The 19,403-nt window shown below is 35.4% G+C and overlaps 6 non-coding genes across 6 annotated transcripts; all 6 read left to right on the top strand.

Moving 5' to 3' along the window:
• Positions 1-2,222: 2,222 nt before the first annotated feature.
• TRNAL-UAG (transfer RNA leucine (anticodon UAG)) lies at positions 2,223-2,304 on the top strand. Its single transcript has one exon. It is a non-coding gene; the product is annotated as a tRNA-Leu (tRNA).
• A 3,932-nt stretch (positions 2,305-6,236) lies between these two features.
• TRNAL-UAG (transfer RNA leucine (anticodon UAG)) lies at positions 6,237-6,318 on the top strand. Its single transcript has one exon. It is a non-coding gene; the product is annotated as a tRNA-Leu (tRNA).
• A 1,254-nt stretch (positions 6,319-7,572) lies between these two features.
• On the top strand, positions 7,573-7,654 carry TRNAL-UAG (transfer RNA leucine (anticodon UAG)). Its single transcript has one exon. It is a non-coding gene; the product is annotated as a tRNA-Leu (tRNA).
• A 4,810-nt stretch (positions 7,655-12,464) lies between these two features.
• Positions 12,465-12,546, top strand: TRNAL-UAG (transfer RNA leucine (anticodon UAG)). Its single transcript has one exon. It is a non-coding gene; the product is annotated as a tRNA-Leu (tRNA).
• Positions 12,547-15,136: 2,590 nt separating this feature from the next.
• On the top strand, positions 15,137-15,218 carry TRNAL-UAG (transfer RNA leucine (anticodon UAG)). The gene has a single exon. It is a non-coding gene; the product is annotated as a tRNA-Leu (tRNA).
• Positions 15,219-16,472: 1,254 nt separating this feature from the next.
• TRNAL-UAG (transfer RNA leucine (anticodon UAG)) lies at positions 16,473-16,554 on the top strand. Its single transcript has one exon. It is a non-coding gene; the product is annotated as a tRNA-Leu (tRNA).
• Positions 16,555-19,403: the final 2,849 nt, after the last annotated feature.

The following is a 19,403-nucleotide window of genomic DNA, read 5'->3' as shown; positions in this document are numbered from 1 at the left end:
TGAGTGTGTGCATTTCTATTTTGGAAAAGACAGTTTTAGACTTTAGTTTAGAGACTTACCTAAATTTTAACAGACTTGTGGGTTCAAATGCCACTAGTATGAGTTCTTTTAAACCTTTTTATCTTATTCTTATAATTATGCTAACATGCAAAATTAGCATATGCTTTAAACCCACTGCTGCCAGTATTATGAGTTCTTGAAATGTTTTTGTACTTATTCTTATGATTTTGCTAACATGCAAATTAGCATGTGATTTAATCTTCTTTTGTATTTGCATGATTTTCCAGTTTTCAGTTCAGATAAAGACTGTTGAAAGAATCCTTGCTTTTTTCTAATGTTTAGAGACATGCCCATTCAAATCCCACTGCTGCCATTATTATGAGGTTTTGAGAACCCTTTGATCTAATTCTTATGATTTTGTATTTTCATGAGTGTGTTAATTTCTGTTTAGGAAAAGACAGTTGAAAGAATCATTGATTTTTCCTATTGTTAAGAGACTTACCCATATTCCAACAGACTTGTGAGTTCAAATCCCACTGCTGCCACTAGTATGAGTTCTTTTAAACCTTTTTATCTCATTCTTATAATTATGCTAACATGCAAAATTAGCATATGCATTAATCTCACTGCTGCCAGTATTATGAGATCTTGAAATGTTTTTGTACTTATTCTTATGATTTTGCTAGCATGCAAATTAGCATGTGATATAATCTTCTTTTGTATTTGTATGATTTAGCAGTTTTCAGTTAAGATAAAGACCGTTGATAGAATCTTTGTTTTTGCCTAATGTTTAGAGACATGACCATTTTCCAAAATGTACTAATTTTAAATGTTGTCAAATGTACTTCACTTTCTCTAAGGAAGCTTAATTAACCATGCTGTTTAAGGTAGCATGGCCGAGTGGTCTAAGGCGCTGGATTTAGGCTCCAGTCTCTTTGGAGGTGTGAGTTCAAATCCCACTGCTGCCAACATATTGAGGTTTTGAAAACCTTTTCAGCTTATATTTATGATTTTGCTAATAGAAAAATTAGCATATTTTTGTATGAGTGCGTGCTTTGCTTTTTTGGAAAAGACAAAAGATAGAATCATTGCTTTTTCCTTTTTGCTTAGAGACCTATCCATTTTCCACAATGCACAAGTTTAAAATGTAGTCAGATACACTAAACTTACTCTCAGGAAGCTCTTTTAATAATGCATTAGGTAGCATGGCCGAGCGGTCTAAGGCGCTGGATTAAGGCTCCAGTCTCTTCGGAGGCGTGGGTTCAAATCCCACTGCTGCCAGTATTATGAGGTTTTGAGAACCCTTTGATCTAATTCTGAGGATTTTGTATTTCCATGAGTGTGTGCATTTCTGTTTTGGAAAAGACAGTTTTAGACTTTAGTTTAGAGACTTACCTAAATTTTAACAGACTTGTGGGTTCAAATGCCACTAGTATGAGTTCTTTTAAACCTTTTTATCTTATTCTTATAATTATGCTAACATGCAAAATTAGCATATGCTTTAAACCCACTGCTGCCAGTATTATGAGTTCTTGAAATGTTTTTGTACTTATTCTTATGATTTTGCTAACATGCAAATTAGCATGTGATTTAATCTTCTTTTGTATTTGCATGATTTTCCAGTTTTCAGTTCAGATAAAGACTGTTGAAAGAATCCTTGCTTTTTTCTAATGTTTAGAGACATGCCCATTCAAATCCCACTGCTGCCATTATTATGAGGTTTTGAGAACCCTTTGATCTAATTCTTATGATTTTGTATTTTCATGAGTGTGTTAATTTCTGTTTAGGAAAAGACAGTTGAAAGAATCATTGATTTTTCCTATTGTTAAGAGACTTACCCATATTCCAACAGACTTGTGAGTTCAAATCCCACTGCTGCCACTAGTATGAGTTCTTTTAAACCTTTTTATCTCATTCTTATAATTATGCTAACATGCAAAATTAGCATATGCTTTAATCTCACTGCTGCCAGTATTATGAGATCTTGAAATGTTTTTGTACTTATTCTTATGATTTTGCTAGCATGCAAATTAGCATGTGATATAATCTTCTTTTGTATTTGTATGATTTAGCAGTTTTCAGTTAAGATAAAGACCGTTGATAGAATCTTTGTTCTTGCCTAATGTTTAGAGACATGCCCATTTTCCAAAATGTACTAATTTTAAATGTTGTCAAATGTACTTCACTTTCTCTAAGGAAGCTTAATTATCCATGCTGTTTAAGGTAGCATGGCCGAGTGGTCTAAGGCGCTGGATTTAGGCTCCAGTCTCTTTGGAGGCGTGGGTTCAAATCCCACTGCTGCCAACATATTGAGGTTTTGAAAACCTTTTCAGCTTATATTTATGATTTTGCTAACAGAAAAATTAGCATATTTTTGTATGAGTGCGTGCTTTGCTTTTTTGGAAAAGACAAAAGATAGAATCATTGCTTTTTCCTTTTTGTTTAGAGACCTATCCATTTTCCACAATGCACAAGTTTAAAATGTAGTCAGATACACTAAACTTACTCTAAGGAAGCTCTTTTAATGATGCATTAGGTCGCATGGCCGAGCGGTCTAAGGCGCTGGATTAAGGCTCCAGTCTCTTCGGAGGCGTGGGTTCAAATCCCGCTGCTGCCAGTATTATGAGGTTTTGAGAACCCTTTGATCTAATTCTGAGTCTTTTGTATTTCCATGAGTGTGTGCATTTCTATTTTGGAAAAGACAGTTTTAGACTTTAGTTTAGAGACTTACCTAAATTTTAACAGACTTGTGGGTTCAAATGCCACTAGTATGAGTTCTTTTAAACCTTTTTATCTTATTCTTATAATTATGCTAACATGCAAAATTAGCATATGCTTTAAACCCACTGCTGCCAGTATTATGAGTTCTTGAAATGTTTTTGTACTTATTCTTATGATTTTGCTAACATGCAAATTAGCATGTGATTTAATCTTCTTTTGTATTTGCATGATTTTCCAGTTTTCAGTTCAGATAAAGACTGTTGAAAGAATCCTTGCTTTTTTCTAATGTTTAGAGACATGCCCATTCAAATCCCACTGCTGCCATTATTATGAGGTTTTGAGAACCCTTTGATCTAATTCTTATGATTTTGTATTTTCATGAGTGTGTTAATTTCTGTTTAGGAAAAGACAGTTGAAAGAATCATTGATTTTTCCTATTGTTAAGAGACTTACCCATATTCCAACAGACTTGTGAGTTCAAATCCCACTGCTGCCACTAGTATGAGTTCTTTTAAACCTTTTTATCTCATTCTTATAATTATGCTAACATGCAAAATTAGCATATGCATTAATCTCACTGCTGCCAGTATTATGAGATCTTGAAATGTTTTTGTACTTATTCTTATGATTTTGCTAGCATGCAAATTAGCATGTGATATAATCTTCTTTTGTATTTGTATGATTTAGCAGTTTTCAGTTAAGATAAAGACCATTGATAGAATCTTTGTTTTTGCCTAATGTTTAGAGACTAGTGTTGAGCATTCCGATGCTGCAAGTATCGGGTATCGGCCGATACTTGCTGTATCGGAATTCCGATACCGGGATTCCGATACTCTTGTGGTATCGGGTATCGGGTATCGGAACAACATTAATGTTAAAATGTGTAAAATAGAGAATTAAAATAAAAAATATCGCTATACTCACCTGTCCGACGCAGCCGGGACCTCAGCGCAGGAACCGGCAGCGTTGTTTGTTTAAAATTCCCGCTTTTACATGGTTACGCGAAGTCCCGGCTTTTGATTGGTCAGGGCGGCCATGTTGCCGGGCCGCGGACCAATCACAGCAAGCCGTGACGAAAATACGTCACGGCTTGCTGTGATTGGTCCGCGTCCCGGCAACATGGCCGCCATTAACCAATCACAAGCCGTGACGTCACGGGAGGCTGGAAACGCGCTCATTTTAAAAAGGGCGCGTGTCCAGCCTCCCGTGACGTCACGGCTTGTGATTGGTTGCGTCGCGGTCAACCAATCACAAGCCGGGAGGCTGGACACGCGCCCATTTCAAAATGAGCGCGTCCAGCCTCCCGGCTTGTGATTGGTTGATCGCGGCGCAACCAATCACAAGCCGTGACGTCACGGGAGGCTGGACACGCGCCCATTTCAAAATGAGCGCGTCCAGCCTCCCGGCTTGTGATTGGTTGATCGCGGCGCAACCAATCACAAGCCGTGACGTCACGGGAGGCTGGACACGCGCCCTTTCAAAATGAGCGCGTCCAGCCTCCCGGCTTGTGATTGGTTGATCGCGGCGCAACCAATCACAAGCCGTGACGTCACGGGAGGCTGGACACGCGCCCATTTTAAAATGAGCGCGTGTCCAGCCTCCCGTGACGTCCCGGCTTGTGATTGGTCAGGGCGGCCATATTGCCGGGACGCGGACCAATCACAGCAAGCCGTGACGTAATTTCGTCACGGCTTGCTGTGATTGGTCCGCGTCCCGGCAACATGGCCGACCTGACCAATCACAAGCCGGGAATTCACGTAACCAAGTAATAGCGCGATTTTTAAACAAACAACGCTGCCGGTTCCCTCGCTGAAGTCCCGGCTGCGTCGGACAGGTGAGTATAGCGATATTTTTTATTTTAATTCTTTCTTTTACACATTTATATGGTTCCCAGGGCCTGAAGGAGAGTTTCCTCTCCTTCAGACCCTGGGAACCATCAGGGATACCGTCCGATACATGAGTCCCATTGACTTGTATTGGTATCGGGTATCGGTATCGGATTGGATTCCGATACTGTGACGGTATCGGCCGATACTTTCCGATACCGATACTTTCAAGTATCGGACGGTATCGCTCAACACTATTAGAGACATGACCATTTTCCAAAATGTACTAATTTTAAATGTTGTCAAATGTACTTCACTTTCTCTAAGGAAGCTTAATTAACCATGCTGTTTAAGGTAGCATGGCCGAGTGGTCTAAGGCGCTGGATTTAGGCTCCAGTCTCTTTGGAGGTGTGAGTTCAAATCCCACTGCTGCCAACATATTGAGGTTTTGAAAACCTTTTCAGCTTATATTTATGATTTTGCTAATAGAAAAATTAGCATATTTTTGTATGAGTGCGTGCTTTGCTTTTTTGGAAAAGACAAAAGATAGAATCATTGCTTTTTCCTTTTTGCTTAGAGACCTATCCATTTTCCACAATGCACAAGTTTAAAATGTAGTCAGATACACTAAACTTACTCTCAGGAAGCTCTTTTAATAATGCATTAGGTACCGTGGCCGAGCGATCTAAGGCGCTGGATTAAGGCTCCAGTCTCTTCGGAGGCGTGGGTTCAAATCCCACTGCTGCCAGTATTATGAGGTTTTGAGAACCCTTTGATCTAATTCTGAGGATTTTGTATTTCCATGAGTGTGTGCATTTCTGTTTTGGAAAAGACAGTTTTAGACTTTAGTTTAGAGACTTACCTAAATTTTAACAGACTTGTGGGTTCAAATGCCACTAGTATGAGTTCTTTTAAACCTTTTTATCTTATTCTTATAATTATGCTAACATGCAAAATTAGCATATGCTTTAAACCCACTGCTGCCAGTATTATGAGTTCTTGAAATGTTTTTGTACTTATTCTTATGATTTTGCTAACATGCAAATTAGCATGTGATTTAATCTTCTTTTGTATTTGCATGATTTTCCAGTTTTCAGTTCAGATAAAGACTGTTGAAAGAATCCTTGCTTTTTTCTAATGTTTAGAGACATGCCCATTCAAATCCCACTGCTGCCATTATTATGAGGTTTTGAGAACCCTTTGATCTAATTCTTATGATTTTGTATTTTCATGAGTGTGTTAATTTCTGTTTAGGAAAAGACAGTTGAAAGAATCATTGATTTTTCCTATTGTTAAGAGACTTACCCATATTCCAACAGACTTGTGAGTTCAAATCCCACTGCTGCCACTAGTATGAGTTCTTTTAAACCTTTTTATCTCATTCTTATAATTATGCTAACATGCAAAATTAGCATATGCTTTAATCTCACTGCTGCCAGTATTATGAGATCTTGAAATGTTTTTGTACTTATTCTTATGATTTTGCTAGCATGCAAATTAGCATGTGATATAATCTTCTTTTGTATTTGTATGATTTAGCAGTTTTCAGTTAAGATAAAGACCATTGATAGAATCTTTGTTCTTGCCTAATGTTTAGAGACATGCCCATTTTCCAAAATGTACTAATTTTAAATGTTGTCAAATGTACTTCACTTTCTCTAAGGAAGCTTAATTATCCATGCTGTTTAAGGTAGCATGGCCGAGTGGTCTAAGGCGCTGGATTTAGGCTCCAGTCTCTTTGGAGGCGTGGGTTCAAATCCCACTGCTGCCAACATATTGAGGTTTTGAAAACCTTTTCAGCTTATATTTATGATTTTGCTAACAGAAAAATTAGCATATTTTTGTATGAGTGCGTGCTTTGCTTTTTTGGAAAAGACAAAAGATAGAATCATTGCTTTTTCCTTTTTGCTTAGAGACCTATCCATTTTCCACAATGCACAAGTTTAAAATGTAGTCAGATACACTAAACTTACTCTCAGGAAGCTCTTTTAATAATGCATTAGGTAGCATGGCCGAGCGGTCTAAGGCGCTGGATTAAGGCTCCAGTCTCTTCGGAGGCGTGGGTTCAAATCCCACTGCTGCCAGTATTATGAGGTTTTGAGAACCCTTTGATCTAATTCTGAGGATTTTGTATTTCCATGAGTGTGTGCATTTCTGTTTTGGAAAAGACAGTTTTAGACTTTAGTTTAGAGACTTACCTAAATTTTAACAGACTTGTGGGTTCAAATGCCACTAGTATGAGTTCTTTTAAACCTTTTTATCTTATTCTTATAATTATGCTAACATGCAAAATTAGCATATGCTTTAAACCCACTGCTGCCAGTATTATGAGTTCTTGAAATGTTTTTGTACTTATTCTTATGATTTTGCTAACATGCAAATTAGCATGTGATTTAATCTTCTTTTGTATTTGCATGATTTTCCAGTTTTCAGTTCAGATAAAGACTGTTGAAAGAATCCTTGCTTTTTTCTAATGTTTAGAGACATGCCCATTCAAATCCCACTGCTGCCATTATTATGAGGTTTTGAGAACCCTTTGATCTAATTCTTATGATTTTGTATTTTCATGAGTGTGTTAATTTCTGTTTAGGAAAAGACAGTTGAAAGAATCATTGATTTTTCCTATTGTTAAGAGACTTACCCATATTCCAACAGACTTGTGAGTTCAAATCCCACTGCTGCCACTAGTATGAGTTCTTTTAAACCTTTTTATCTCATTCTTATAATTATGCTAACATGCAAAATTAGCATATGCTTTAATCTCACTGCTGCCAGTATTATGAGATCTTGAAATGTTTTTGTACTTATTCTTATGATTTTGCTAGCATGCAAATTAGCATGTGATATAATCTTCTTTTGTATTTGTATGATTTAGCAGTTTTCAGTTAAGATAAAGACCGTTGATATAATCTTTGTTCTTGCCTAATGTTTAGAGACATGCCCATTTTCCAAAATGTACTAATTTTAAATGTTGTCAAATGTACTTCACTTTCTCTAAGGAAGCTTAATTATCCATGCTGTTTAAGGTAGCATGGCCGAGTGGTCTAAGGCGCTGGATTTAGGCTCCAGTCTCTTTGGAGGCGTGGGTTCAAATCCCACTGCTGCCAACATATTGAGGTTTTGAAAACCTTTTCAGCTTATATTTATGATTTTGCTAACAGAAAAATTAGCATATTTTTGTATGAGTGCGTGCTTTGCTTTTTTGGAAAAGACAAAAGATAGAATCATTGCTTTTTCCTTTTTGTTTAGAGACCTATCCATTTTCCACAATGCACAAGTTTAAAATGTAGTCAGATACACTAAACTTACTCTAAGGAAGCTCTTTTAATGATGCATTAGGTCGCATGGCCGAGCGGTCTAAGGCGCTGGATTAAGGCTCCAGTCTCTTCGGAGGCGTGGGTTCAAATCCCGCTGCTGCCAGTATTATGAGGTTTTGAGAACCCTTTGATCTAATTCTGAGTCTTTTGTATTTCTATGAGTGTGTGCATTTCTATTTTGGAAAAGACAGTTTTAGACTTTAGTTTAGAGACTTACCTAAATTTTAACAGACTTGTGGGTTCAAATGCCACTAGTATGAGTTCTTTTAAACCTTTTTATCTTATTCTTATAATTATGCTAACATGCAAAATTAGCATATGCTTTAAACCCACTGCTGCCAGTATTATGAGTTCTTGAAATGTTTTTGTACTTATTCTTATGATTTTGCTAGCATGCAAATTAGCATGTGATATAATCTTCTTTTGTATTTGTATGATTTAGCAGTTTTCAGTTAAGATAAAGACCGTTGATAGAATCTTTGTTTTTGCCTAATGTTTAGAGACATGACCATTTTCCAAAATGTACTAATTTTAAATGTTGTCAAATGTACTTCACTTTCTCTAAGGAAGCTTAATTAACCATGCTGTTTAAGGTAGCATGGCCGAGTTCTCTAAGGCGCTGGATTTAGGCTCCAGTCTCTTTGGAGGTGTGAGTTCAAATCCCACTGCTGCCAACATATTGAGGTTTTGAAAACCTTTTCAGCTTATATTTATGATTTTGCTAATAGAAAAATTAGCATATTTTTGTATGAGTGCGTGCTTTGCTTTTTTGGAAAAGACAAAAGATAGAATCATTGCTTTTTCCTTTTTGCTTAGAGACCTATCCATTTTCCACAATGCACAAGTTTAAAATGTAGTCAGATACACTAAACTTACTCTCAGGAAGCTCTTTTAATAATGCATTAGGTAGCATGGCCGAGCGGTCTAAGGCGCTGGATTAAGGCTCCAGTCTCTTCGGAGGCGTGGGTTCAAATCCCACTGCTGCCAGTATTATGAGGTTTTGAGAACCCTTTGATCTAATTCTGAGGATTTTGTATTTCCATGAGTGTGTGCATTTCTGTTTTGGAAAAGACAGTTTTAGACTTTAGTTTAGAGACTTACCTAAATTTTAACAGACTTGTGGGTTCAAATGCCACTAGTATGAGTTCTTTTAAACCTTTTTATCTTATTCTTATAATTATGCTAACATGCAAAATTAGCATGTGCTTTAAACCCACTGCTGCCAGTATTATGAGTTCTTGAAATGTTTTTGTACTTATTCTTATGATTTTGCTAACATGCAAATTAGCATGTGATTTAATCTTCTTTTGTATTTGCATGATTTTCCAGTTTTCAGTTCAGATAAAGACTGTTGAAAGAATCCTTGCTTTTTTCTAATGTTTAGAGACATGCCCATTCAAATCCCACTGCTGCCATTATTATGAGGTTTTGAGAACCCTTTGATCTAATTCTTATGATTTTGTATTTTCATGAGTGTGTTAATTTCTGTTTAGGAAAAGACAGTTGAAAGAATCATTGATTTTTCCTATTGTTAAGAGACTTACCCATATTCCAACAGACTTGTGAGTTCAAATCCCACTGCTGCCACTAGTATGAGTTCTTTTAAACCTTTTTATCTCATTCTTATAATTATGCTAACATGCAAAATTAGCATATGCTTTAATCTCACTGCTGCCAGTATTATGAGATCTTGAAATGTTTTTGTACTTATTCTTATGATTTTGCTAGCATGCAAATTAGCATGTGATATAATCTTCTTTTGTATTTGTATGATTTAGCAGTTTTCAGTTAAGATAAAGACCGTTGATATAATCTTTGTTCTTGCCTAATGTTTAGAGACATGCCCATTTTCCAAAATGTACTAATTTTAAATGTTGTCAAATGTACTTCACTTTCTCTAAGGAAGCTTAATTATCCATGCTGTTTAAGGTAGCATGGCCGAGTGGTCTAAGGCGCTGGATTTAGGCTCCAGTCTCTTTGGAGGCATGGGCTCAAATCCCACTGCTGCCAACATATTGAGGTTTTGAAAACCTTTTCAGCTTATATTTATGATTTTGCTAACAGAAAAATTAGCATATTTTTGTATGAGTGCGTGCTTTGCTTTTTTGGAAAAGACAAAAGATAGAATCATTGCTTTTTCCTTTTTGTTTAGAGACCTATCCATTTTCCACAATGCACAAGTTTAAAATGTAGTCAGATACACTAAACTTACTCTAAGGAAGCTCTTTTAATGATGCATTAGGTCGCATGGCCGAGCGGTCTAAGGCGCTGGATTAAGGCTCCAGTCTCTTCGGAGGCGTGGGTTCAAATCCCGCTGCTGCCAGTATTATGAGGTTTTGAGAACCCTTTGATCTAATTCTGAGGCTTTTGTATTTCCATGAGTGTGTGCATTTCTATTTTGGAAAAGACAGTTTTAGACTTTAGTTTAGAGACTTACCTAAATTTTAACAGACTTGTGGGTTCAAATGCCACTAGTATGAGTTCTTTTAAACCTTTTTATCTTATTCTTATAATTATGCTAACATGCAAAATTAGCATATGCTTTAAACCCACTGCTGCCAGTATTATGAGTTCTTGAAATGTTTTTGTACTTATTCTTATGATTTTGCTAACATGCAAATTAGCATGTGATTTAATCTTCTTTTGTATTTGCATGATTTTCCAGTTTTCAGTTCAGATAAAGACTGTTGAAAGAATCCTTGCTTTTTTCTAATGTTTAGAGACATGCCCATTCAAATCCCACTGCTGCCATTATTATGAGGTTTTGAGAACCCTTTGATCTAATTCTTATGATTTTGTATTTTCATGAGTGTGTTAATTTCTGTTTAGGAAAAGACAGTTGAAAGAATCATTGATTTTTCCTATTGTTAAGAGACTTACCCATATTCCAACAGACTTGTGAGTTCAAATCCCACTGCTGCCACTAGTATGAGTTCTTTTAAACCTTTTTATCTCATTCTTATAATTATGCTAACATGCAAAATTAGCATATGCATTAATCTCACTGCTGCCAGTATTATGAGATCTTGAAATGTTTTTGTACTTATTCTTATGATTTTGCTAGCATGCAAATTAGCATGTGATATAATCTTCTTTTGTATTTGTATGATTTAGCAGTTTTCAGTTAAGATAAAGACCATTGATAGAATCTTTGTTTTTGCCTAATGTTTAGAGACATGACCATTTTCCAAAATGTACTAATTTTAAATGTTGTCAAATGTACTTCACTTTCTCTAAGGAAGCTTAATTAACCATGCTGTTTAAGGTAGCATGGCCGAGTGGTCTAAGGCGCTGGATTTAGGCTCCAGTCTCTTTGGAGGTGTGAGTTCAAATCCCACTGCTGCCAACATATTGAGGTTTTGAAAACCTTTTCAGCTTATATTTATGATTTTGCTAATAGAAAAATTAGCATATTTTTGTATGAGTGCGTGCTTTGCTTTTTTGGAAAAGACAAAAGATAGAATCATTGCTTTTTCCTTTTTGCTTAGAGACCTATCCATTTTCCACAATGCACAAGTTTAAAATGTAGTCAGATACACTAAACTTACTCTCAGGAAGCTCTTTTAATAATGCATTAGGTACCATGGCCGAGCGGTCTAAGGCGCTGGATTAAGGCTCCAGTCTCTTCGGAGGCGTGGGTTCAAATCCCACTGCTGCCAGTATTATGAGGTTTTGAGAACCCTTTGATCTAATTCTGAGGATTTTGTATTTCCATGAGTGTGTGCATTTCTGTTTTGGAAAAGACAGTTTTAGACTTTAGTTTAGAGACTTACCTAAATTTTAACAGACTTGTGGGTTCAAATGCCACTAGTATGAGTTCTTTTAAACCTTTTTATCTTATTCTTATAATTATGCTAACATGCAAAATTAGCATATGCTTTAAACCCACTGCTGCCAGTATTATGAGTTCTTGAAATGTTTTTGTACTTATTCTTATGATTTTGCTAACATGCAAATTAGCATGTGATTTAATCTTCTTTTGTATTTGCATGATTTTCCAGTTTTCAGTTCAGATAAAGACTGTTGAAAGAATCCTTGCTTTTTTCTAATGTTTAGAGACATGCCCATTCAAATCCCACTGCTGCCATTATTATGAGGTTTTGAGAACCCTTTGATCTAATTCTTATGATTTTGTATTTTCATGAGTGTGTTAATTTCTGTTTAGGAAAAGACAGTTGAAAGAATCATTGATTTTTCCTATTGTTAAGAGACTTACCCATATTCCAACAGACTTGTGAGTTCAAATCCCACTGCTGCCACTAGTATGAGTTCTTTTAAACCTTTTTATCTCATTCTTATAATTATGCTAACATGCAAAATTAGCATATGCTTTAATCTCACTGCTGCCAGTATTATGAGATCTTGAAATGTTTTTGTACTTATTATTATGATTTTGCTAGCATGCAAATTAGCATGTGATATAATCTTCTTTTGTATTTGTATGATTTAGCAGTTTTCAGTTAAGATAAAGACCATTGATAGAATCTTTGTTCTTGCCTAATGTTTAGAGACATGCCCATTTTCCAAAATGTACTAATTTTAAATGTTGTCAAATGTACTTCACTTTCTCTAAGGAAGCTTAATTATTCATGCTGTTTAAGGTAGCATGGCCGAGTGGTCTAAGGCGCTGGATTTAGGCTCCAGTCTCTTTGGAGGCGTGGGTTCAAATCCCACTGCTGCCAACATATTGAGGTTTTGAAAACCTTTTCAGCTTATATTTATGATTTTGCTAACAGAAAAATTAGCATATTTTTGTATGAGTGCGTGCTTTGCTTTTTTGGAAAAGACAAAAGATAGAATCATTGCTTTTTCCTTTTTGTTTAGAGACCTATCCATTTTCCACAATGCACAAGTTTAAAATGTAGTCAGATACACTAAACTTACTCTAAGGAAGCTCTTTTAATGATGCATTAGGTCGCATGGCCGAGCGGTCTAAGGCGCTGGATTAAGGCTCCAGTCTCTTCGGAGGCGTGGGTTCAAATCCCGCTGCTGCCAGTATTATGAGGTTTTGAGAACCCTTTGATCTAATTCTGAGTCTTTTGTATTTCCATGAGTGTGTGCATTTCTATTTTGGAAAAGACAGTTTTAGACTTTAGTTTAGAGACTTACCTAAATTTTAACAGACTTGTGGGTTCAAATGCCACTAGTATGAGTTCTTTTAAACCTTTTTATCTTATTCTTATAATTATGCTAACATGCAAAATTAGCATATGCTTTAAACCCACTGCTGCCAGTATTATGAGTTCTTGAAATGTTTTTGTACTTATTCTTATGATTTTGCTAACATGCAAATTAGCATGTGATTTAATCTTCTTTTGTAATTGCATGATTTTCCAGTTTTCAGTTCAGATAAAGACTGTTGAAAGAATCCTTGCTTTTTTCTAATGTTTAGAGACATGCCCATTCAAATCCCACTGCTGCCATTATTATGAGGTTTTGAGAACCCTTTGATCTAATTCTTATGATTTTGTATTTTCATGAGTGTGTTAATTTCTGTTTAGGAAAAGACAGTTGAAAGAATCATTGATTTTTCCTATTGTTAAGAGACTTACCCATATTCCAACAGACTTGTGAGTTCAAATCCCACTGCTGCCACTAGTATGAGTTCTTTTAAACCTTTTTATCTCATTCTTATAATTATGCTAACATGCAAAATTAGCATATGCATTAATCTCACTGCTGCCAGTATTATGAGATCTTGAAATGTTTTTGTACTTATTCTTATGATTTTGCTAGCATGCAAATTAGCATGTGATATAATCTTCTTTTGTATTTGTATGATTTAGCAGTTTTCAGTTAAGATAAAGACCGTTGATAGAATCTTTGTTTTTGCCTAATGTTTAGAGACATGACCATTTTCCAAAATGTACTAATTTTAAATGTTGTCAAATGTACTTCACTTTCTCTAAGGAAGCTTAATTAACCATGCTGTTTAAGGTAGCATGGCCGAGTGGTCTAAGGCGCTGGATTTAGGCTCCAGTCTCTTTGGAGGTGTGAGTTCAAATCCCACTGCTGCCAACATATTGAGGTTTTGAAAACCTTTTCAGCTTATATTTATGATTTTGCTAATAGAAAAATTAGCATATTTTTGTATGAGTGCGTGCTTTGCTTTTTTGGAAAAGACAAAAGATAGAATCATTGCTTTTTCCTTTTTGCTTAGAGACCTATCCATTTTCCACAATGCACAAGTTTAAAATGTAGTCAGATACACTAAACTTACTCTCAGGAAGCTCTTTTAATAATGCATTAGGTAGCATGGCCGAGCGGTCTAAGGCGCTGGATTAAGGCTCCAGTCTCTTCGGAGGCGTGGGTTCAAATCCCACTGCTGCCAGTATTATGAGGTTTTGAGAACCCTTTGATCTAATTCTGAGGATTTTGTATTTCCATGAGTGTGTGCATTTCTGTTTTGGAAAAGACAGTTTTAGACTTTAGTTTAGAGACTTACCTAAATTTTAACAGACTTGTGGGTTCAAATGCCACTAGTATGAGTTCTTTTAAACCTTTTTATCTTATTCTTATAATTATGCTAACATGCAAAATTAGCATATGCTTTAAACCCACTGCTGCCAGTATTATGAGTTCTTGAAATGTTTTTGTACTTATTCTTATGATTTTGCTAACATGCAAATTAGCATGTGATTTAATCTTCTTTTGTATTTGCATGATTTTCCAGTTTTCAGTTCAGATAAAGACTGTTGAAAGAATCCTTGCTTTTTTCTAATGTTTAGAGACATGCCCATTCAAATCCCACTGCTGCCATTATTATGAGGTTTTGAGAACCCTTTGATCTAATTCTTATGATTTTGTATTTTCATGAGTGTGTTAATTTCTGTTTAGGAAAAGACAGTTGAAAGAATCATTGATTTTTCCTATTGTTAAGAGACTTACCCATATTCCAACAGACTTGTGAGTTCAAATCCCACTGCTGCCACTAGTATGAGTTCTTTTAAACCTTTTTATCTCATTCTTATAATTATGCTAACATGCAAAATTAGCATATGCTTTAATCTCACTGCTGCCAGTATTATGAGATCTTGAAATGTTTTTGTACTTATTCTTATGATTTTGCTAGCATGCAAATTAGCATGTGATATAATCTTCTTTTGTATTTGTATGATTTAGCAGTTTTCAGTTAAGATAAAGACCGTTGATATAATCTTTGTTCTTGCCTAATGTTTAGAGACATGCCCATTTTCCAAAATGTACTAATTTTAAATGTTGTCAAATGTACTTCACTTTCTCTAAGGAAGCTTAATTATCCATGCTGTTTAAGGTAGCATGGCCGAGTGGTCTAAGGCGCTGGATTTAGGCTCCAGTCTCTTTGGAGGCGTGGGTTCAAATCCCACTGCTGCCAACATATTGAGGTTTTGAAAACCTTTTCAGCTTATATTTATGATTTTGCTAACAGAAAAATTAGCATATTTTTGTATGAGTGCGTGCTTTGCTTTTTTGGAAAAGACAAAAGATAGAATCATTGCTTTTTCCTTTTTGTTTAGAGACCTATCCATTTTCCACAATGCACAAGTTTAAAATGTAGTCAGATACACTAAACTTACTCTAAGGAAGCTCTTTTAATGATGCATTAGGTCGCATGGCCGAGCGGTCTAAGGCGCTGGATTAAGGCTCCAGTCTCTTCGGAGGCGTGGGTTCAAATCCCGCTGCTGCCAGTATTATGAGGTTTTGAGAACCCTTTGATCTAATTCTGAGTCTTTTGTATTTCCATGAGTGTGTGCATTTCTATTTTGGAAAAGACAGTTTTAGACTTTAGTTTAGAGACTTACCTAAATTTTAACAGACTTGTGGGTTCAAATGCCACTAGTATGAGTTCTTTTAAACCTTTTTATCTTATTCTTATAATTATGCTAACATGCAAAATTAGCATATGCTTTAAACCCACTGCTGCCAGTATTATGAGTTCTTGAAATGTTTTTGTACTTATTCTTATGATTTTGCTAACATGCAAATTAGCATGTGATTTAATCTTCTTTTGTATTTGCATGATTTTCCAGTTTTCAGTTCAGATAAAGACTGTTGAAAGAATCCTTGCTTTTTTCTAATGTTTAGAGACATGCCCATTCAAATCCCACTGCTGCCATTATTATGAGGTTTTGAGAACTCTTTGATCTAATTCTTATGATTTTGTATTTTCATGAGTGTGTTAATTTCTGTTTAGGAAAAGACAGTTGAAAGAATCATTGATTTTTCCTATTGTTAAGAGACTTACCCATATTCCAACAGACTTGTGAGTTCAAATCCCACTGCTGCCACTAGTATGAGTTCTTTTAAACCTTTTTATCTCATTCTTATAATTATGCTAACATGCAAAATTAGCATATGCTTTAATCTCACTGCTGCCAGTATTATGAGATCTTGAAATGTTTTTGTACTTATTCTTATGATTTTGCTAGCATGCAAATTAGCATGTGATATAATCTTCTTTTGTATTTGTATGATTTAGCAGTTTTCAGTTAAGATAAAGACCATTGATAGAATCTTTGTTCTTGCCTAATGTTTAGAGACATGCCCATTTTCCAAAATGTACTAATTTTAAATGTTGTCAAATGTACTTCACTTTCTCTAAGGAAGCTTAATTATCCATGCTGTTTAAGGTAGCATGGCCGAGTGGTCTAAGGCGCTGGATTTAGGCTCCAGTCTCTTTGGAGGCGTGGGTTCAAATCCCACTGCTGCCAACATATTGAGGTTTTGAAAACCTTTTCAGCTTATATTTATGATTTTGCTAACAGAAAAATTAGCATATTTTTGTATGAGTGCGTGCTTTGCTTTTTTGGAAAAGACAAAAGATAGAATCATTGCTTTTTCCTTTTTGTTTAGAGACCTATCCATTTTCCACAATGCACAAGTTTAAAATGTAGTCAGATACACTAAACTTACTCTAAGGAAGCTCTTTTAATGATGCATTAGGTAACATGGCCGAGCGGTCTAAGGCGCTGGATTAAGGCTCCAGTCTCTTCGGAGGCGTGGGTTCAAATCCCACTGCTGCCAGTATTATGAGGTTTTGAGAACCCTTTGATCTAATTCCGAGGATTTTGTATTTCCATGAGTGTGTGCATTTCTGTTTTGGAAAAGACAGTTTTAGACTTTAGTTTAGAGACTTACCTAAATTTTAACAGACTTGTGGGTTCAAATGCCACTAGTATGAGTTCTTTTAAACCTTTTTATCTTATTCTTATAATTATGCTAACATGCAAAATTAGCATATGCTTTAAACCCACTGCTGCCAGTATTATGAGTTCTTGAAATGTTTTTGTACTTATTCTTATGATTTTGCTAACATGCAAATTAGCATGTGATTTAATCTTCTTTTGTATTTGCATGATTTTCCAGTTTTCAGTTCAGATAAAGACTGTTGAAAGAATCCTTGCTTTTTTCTAATGTTTAGAGACATGCCCATTCAAATCCCACTGCTGCCATTATTATGAGGTTTTGAGAACCCTTTGATCTAATTCTTATGATTTTGTATTTTCATGAGTGTGTTAATTTCTGTTTAGGAAAAGACAGTTGAAAGAATCATTGATTTTTCCTATTGTTAAGAGACTTACCCATATTCCAACAGACTTGTGAGTTCAAATCCCACTGCTGCCACTAGTATGAGTTCTTTTAAACCTTTTTATCTCATTCTTATAATTATGCTAACATGCAAAATTAGCATATGCTTTAATCTCACTGCTGCCAGTATTATGAGATCTTGAAATGTTTTTGTACTTATTCTTATGATTTTGCTAGCATGCAAATTAGCATGTGATATAATCTTCTTTTGTATTTGTATGATTTAGCAGTTTTCAGTTAAGATAAAGACCGTTGATAGAATCTTTGTTTTTGCCTAATGTTTAGAGACATGACCATTTTCCAAAATGTACTAATTTTAAATGTTGTCAAATGTACTTCACTTTCTCTAAGGAAGCTTAATTAACCATGCTGTTTAAGGTAGCATGGCCAAGTGGTCTAAGGCGCTGGATTTAGGCTCCAGTCTCTTTGGAGGCGTGGGTTCAAATCCCACTGCTGCCAACATATTGAGGTTTTGAAAACCCTTTCAGCTTATATTTATGACTTTGCTAATAGAAAAATTAGCATATTTTTGTATGAGCGCGTGCTTTGCTTTTTTGGAAAAGACAAAAGATAGAATCATTGCTTTTTCCTTTTTGTTTAGAGACCTATCCATTTTCCACAATGCACAAGTTTAAAATGTAGTCAGATACACTAAACTTACTCTAAGGAAGCTCTTTTAATGATGCATTAGGTCGCATGGCCGAGCGGTCTAAGGCGCTGGATTAAGGCTCCAGTCTCTTCGGAGGCGTGGGTTCAAATCCCACTGCTGCCAGTATTATGAGGTTTTGAGAACCCTTTGATCTAATTCTGAGTCTTTTGTATTTCCATGAGTGTGTGCATTTCTATTTTGGAAAAGACAGTTTTAAACTTTAGTTTAGAGACTTACCTAAATTTTAACAGACTTGTGGGTTCAAATGCCACTAGTATGAGTTCTTTTAAACCTTTTTATCTTATTCTTATAATTATGCTAACATGCAAAATTAGCATATGCTTTAAACCCACTGCTGCCAGTATTATGAGTTCTTGAAATGTTTTTGTACTTATTCTTATGATTTTGCTAACATGCAAATTAGCATGTGATTTAATCTTCTTTTGTATTTGCATGATTTTCCAGTTTTCAGTTCAGATAAAGACTGTTGAAAGAATCCTTGCTTTTTTCTAATGTTTAGAGACATGCCCATTCAAATCCCACTGCTGCCATTATTATGAGGTTTTGAGAACCCTTTGATCTAATTCTTATGATTTTGTATTTTCATGAGTGTGTTAATTTCTGTTTAGGAAAAGACAGTTGAAAGAATCATTGATTTTTCCTATTGTTAAGAGACTTACCCATATTCCAACAGACTTGTGAGTTCAAATCCCACTGCTGCCACTAGTATGAGTTCTTTTAAACCTTTTTATCTCATTCTTATAATTATGCTAACATGCAAAATTAGCATATGCTTTAATCTCACTGCTGCCAGTATTATGAGATCTTGAAATGTTTTTGTACTTATTCTTATGATTTTGCTAGCATGCAAATTAGCATGTGATATAATCTTCTTTTGTATTTGTATGATTTAGCAGTTTTCAGTTAAGATAAAGACCGTTGATAGAATCTTTGTTTTTGCCTAATGTTTAGAGACATGACCATTTTCCAAAATGTACTAATTTTAAATGTTGTCAAATGTACTTCACTTTCTCTAAGGAAGCTTAATTAACCATGCTGTTTAAGGTAACATGGCCGAGTGGTCTAAGGCGCTGGATTTAGGCTCCAGTCTCTTTGGAGGTGTGGGTTCAAATCCCACTGCTGCCAACATACTGAGGTTTTGAAAACCTTTTCAGATAATATATTTATGATTTTGCTAATAGAAAAATTAGCATATTTTTGTATGAGCGCGTGCTTTGCTTTTTTGGAAAAGACAAAAGATAGAATCATTGCTTTTTCCTTTTTGTTTAGAGACCTATCCATTTTCCACAATGCACAAGTTTA

Source organism: Ranitomeya variabilis, chromosome 5 (genome assembly GCF_051348905.1).
Source record: "Ranitomeya variabilis isolate aRanVar5 chromosome 5, aRanVar5.hap1, whole genome shotgun sequence".
NCBI lineage: Eukaryota > Metazoa > Chordata > Amphibia > Anura > Dendrobatidae > Ranitomeya > Ranitomeya variabilis.
This window is presented reverse-complemented; position numbering and strand designations above follow the sequence as displayed.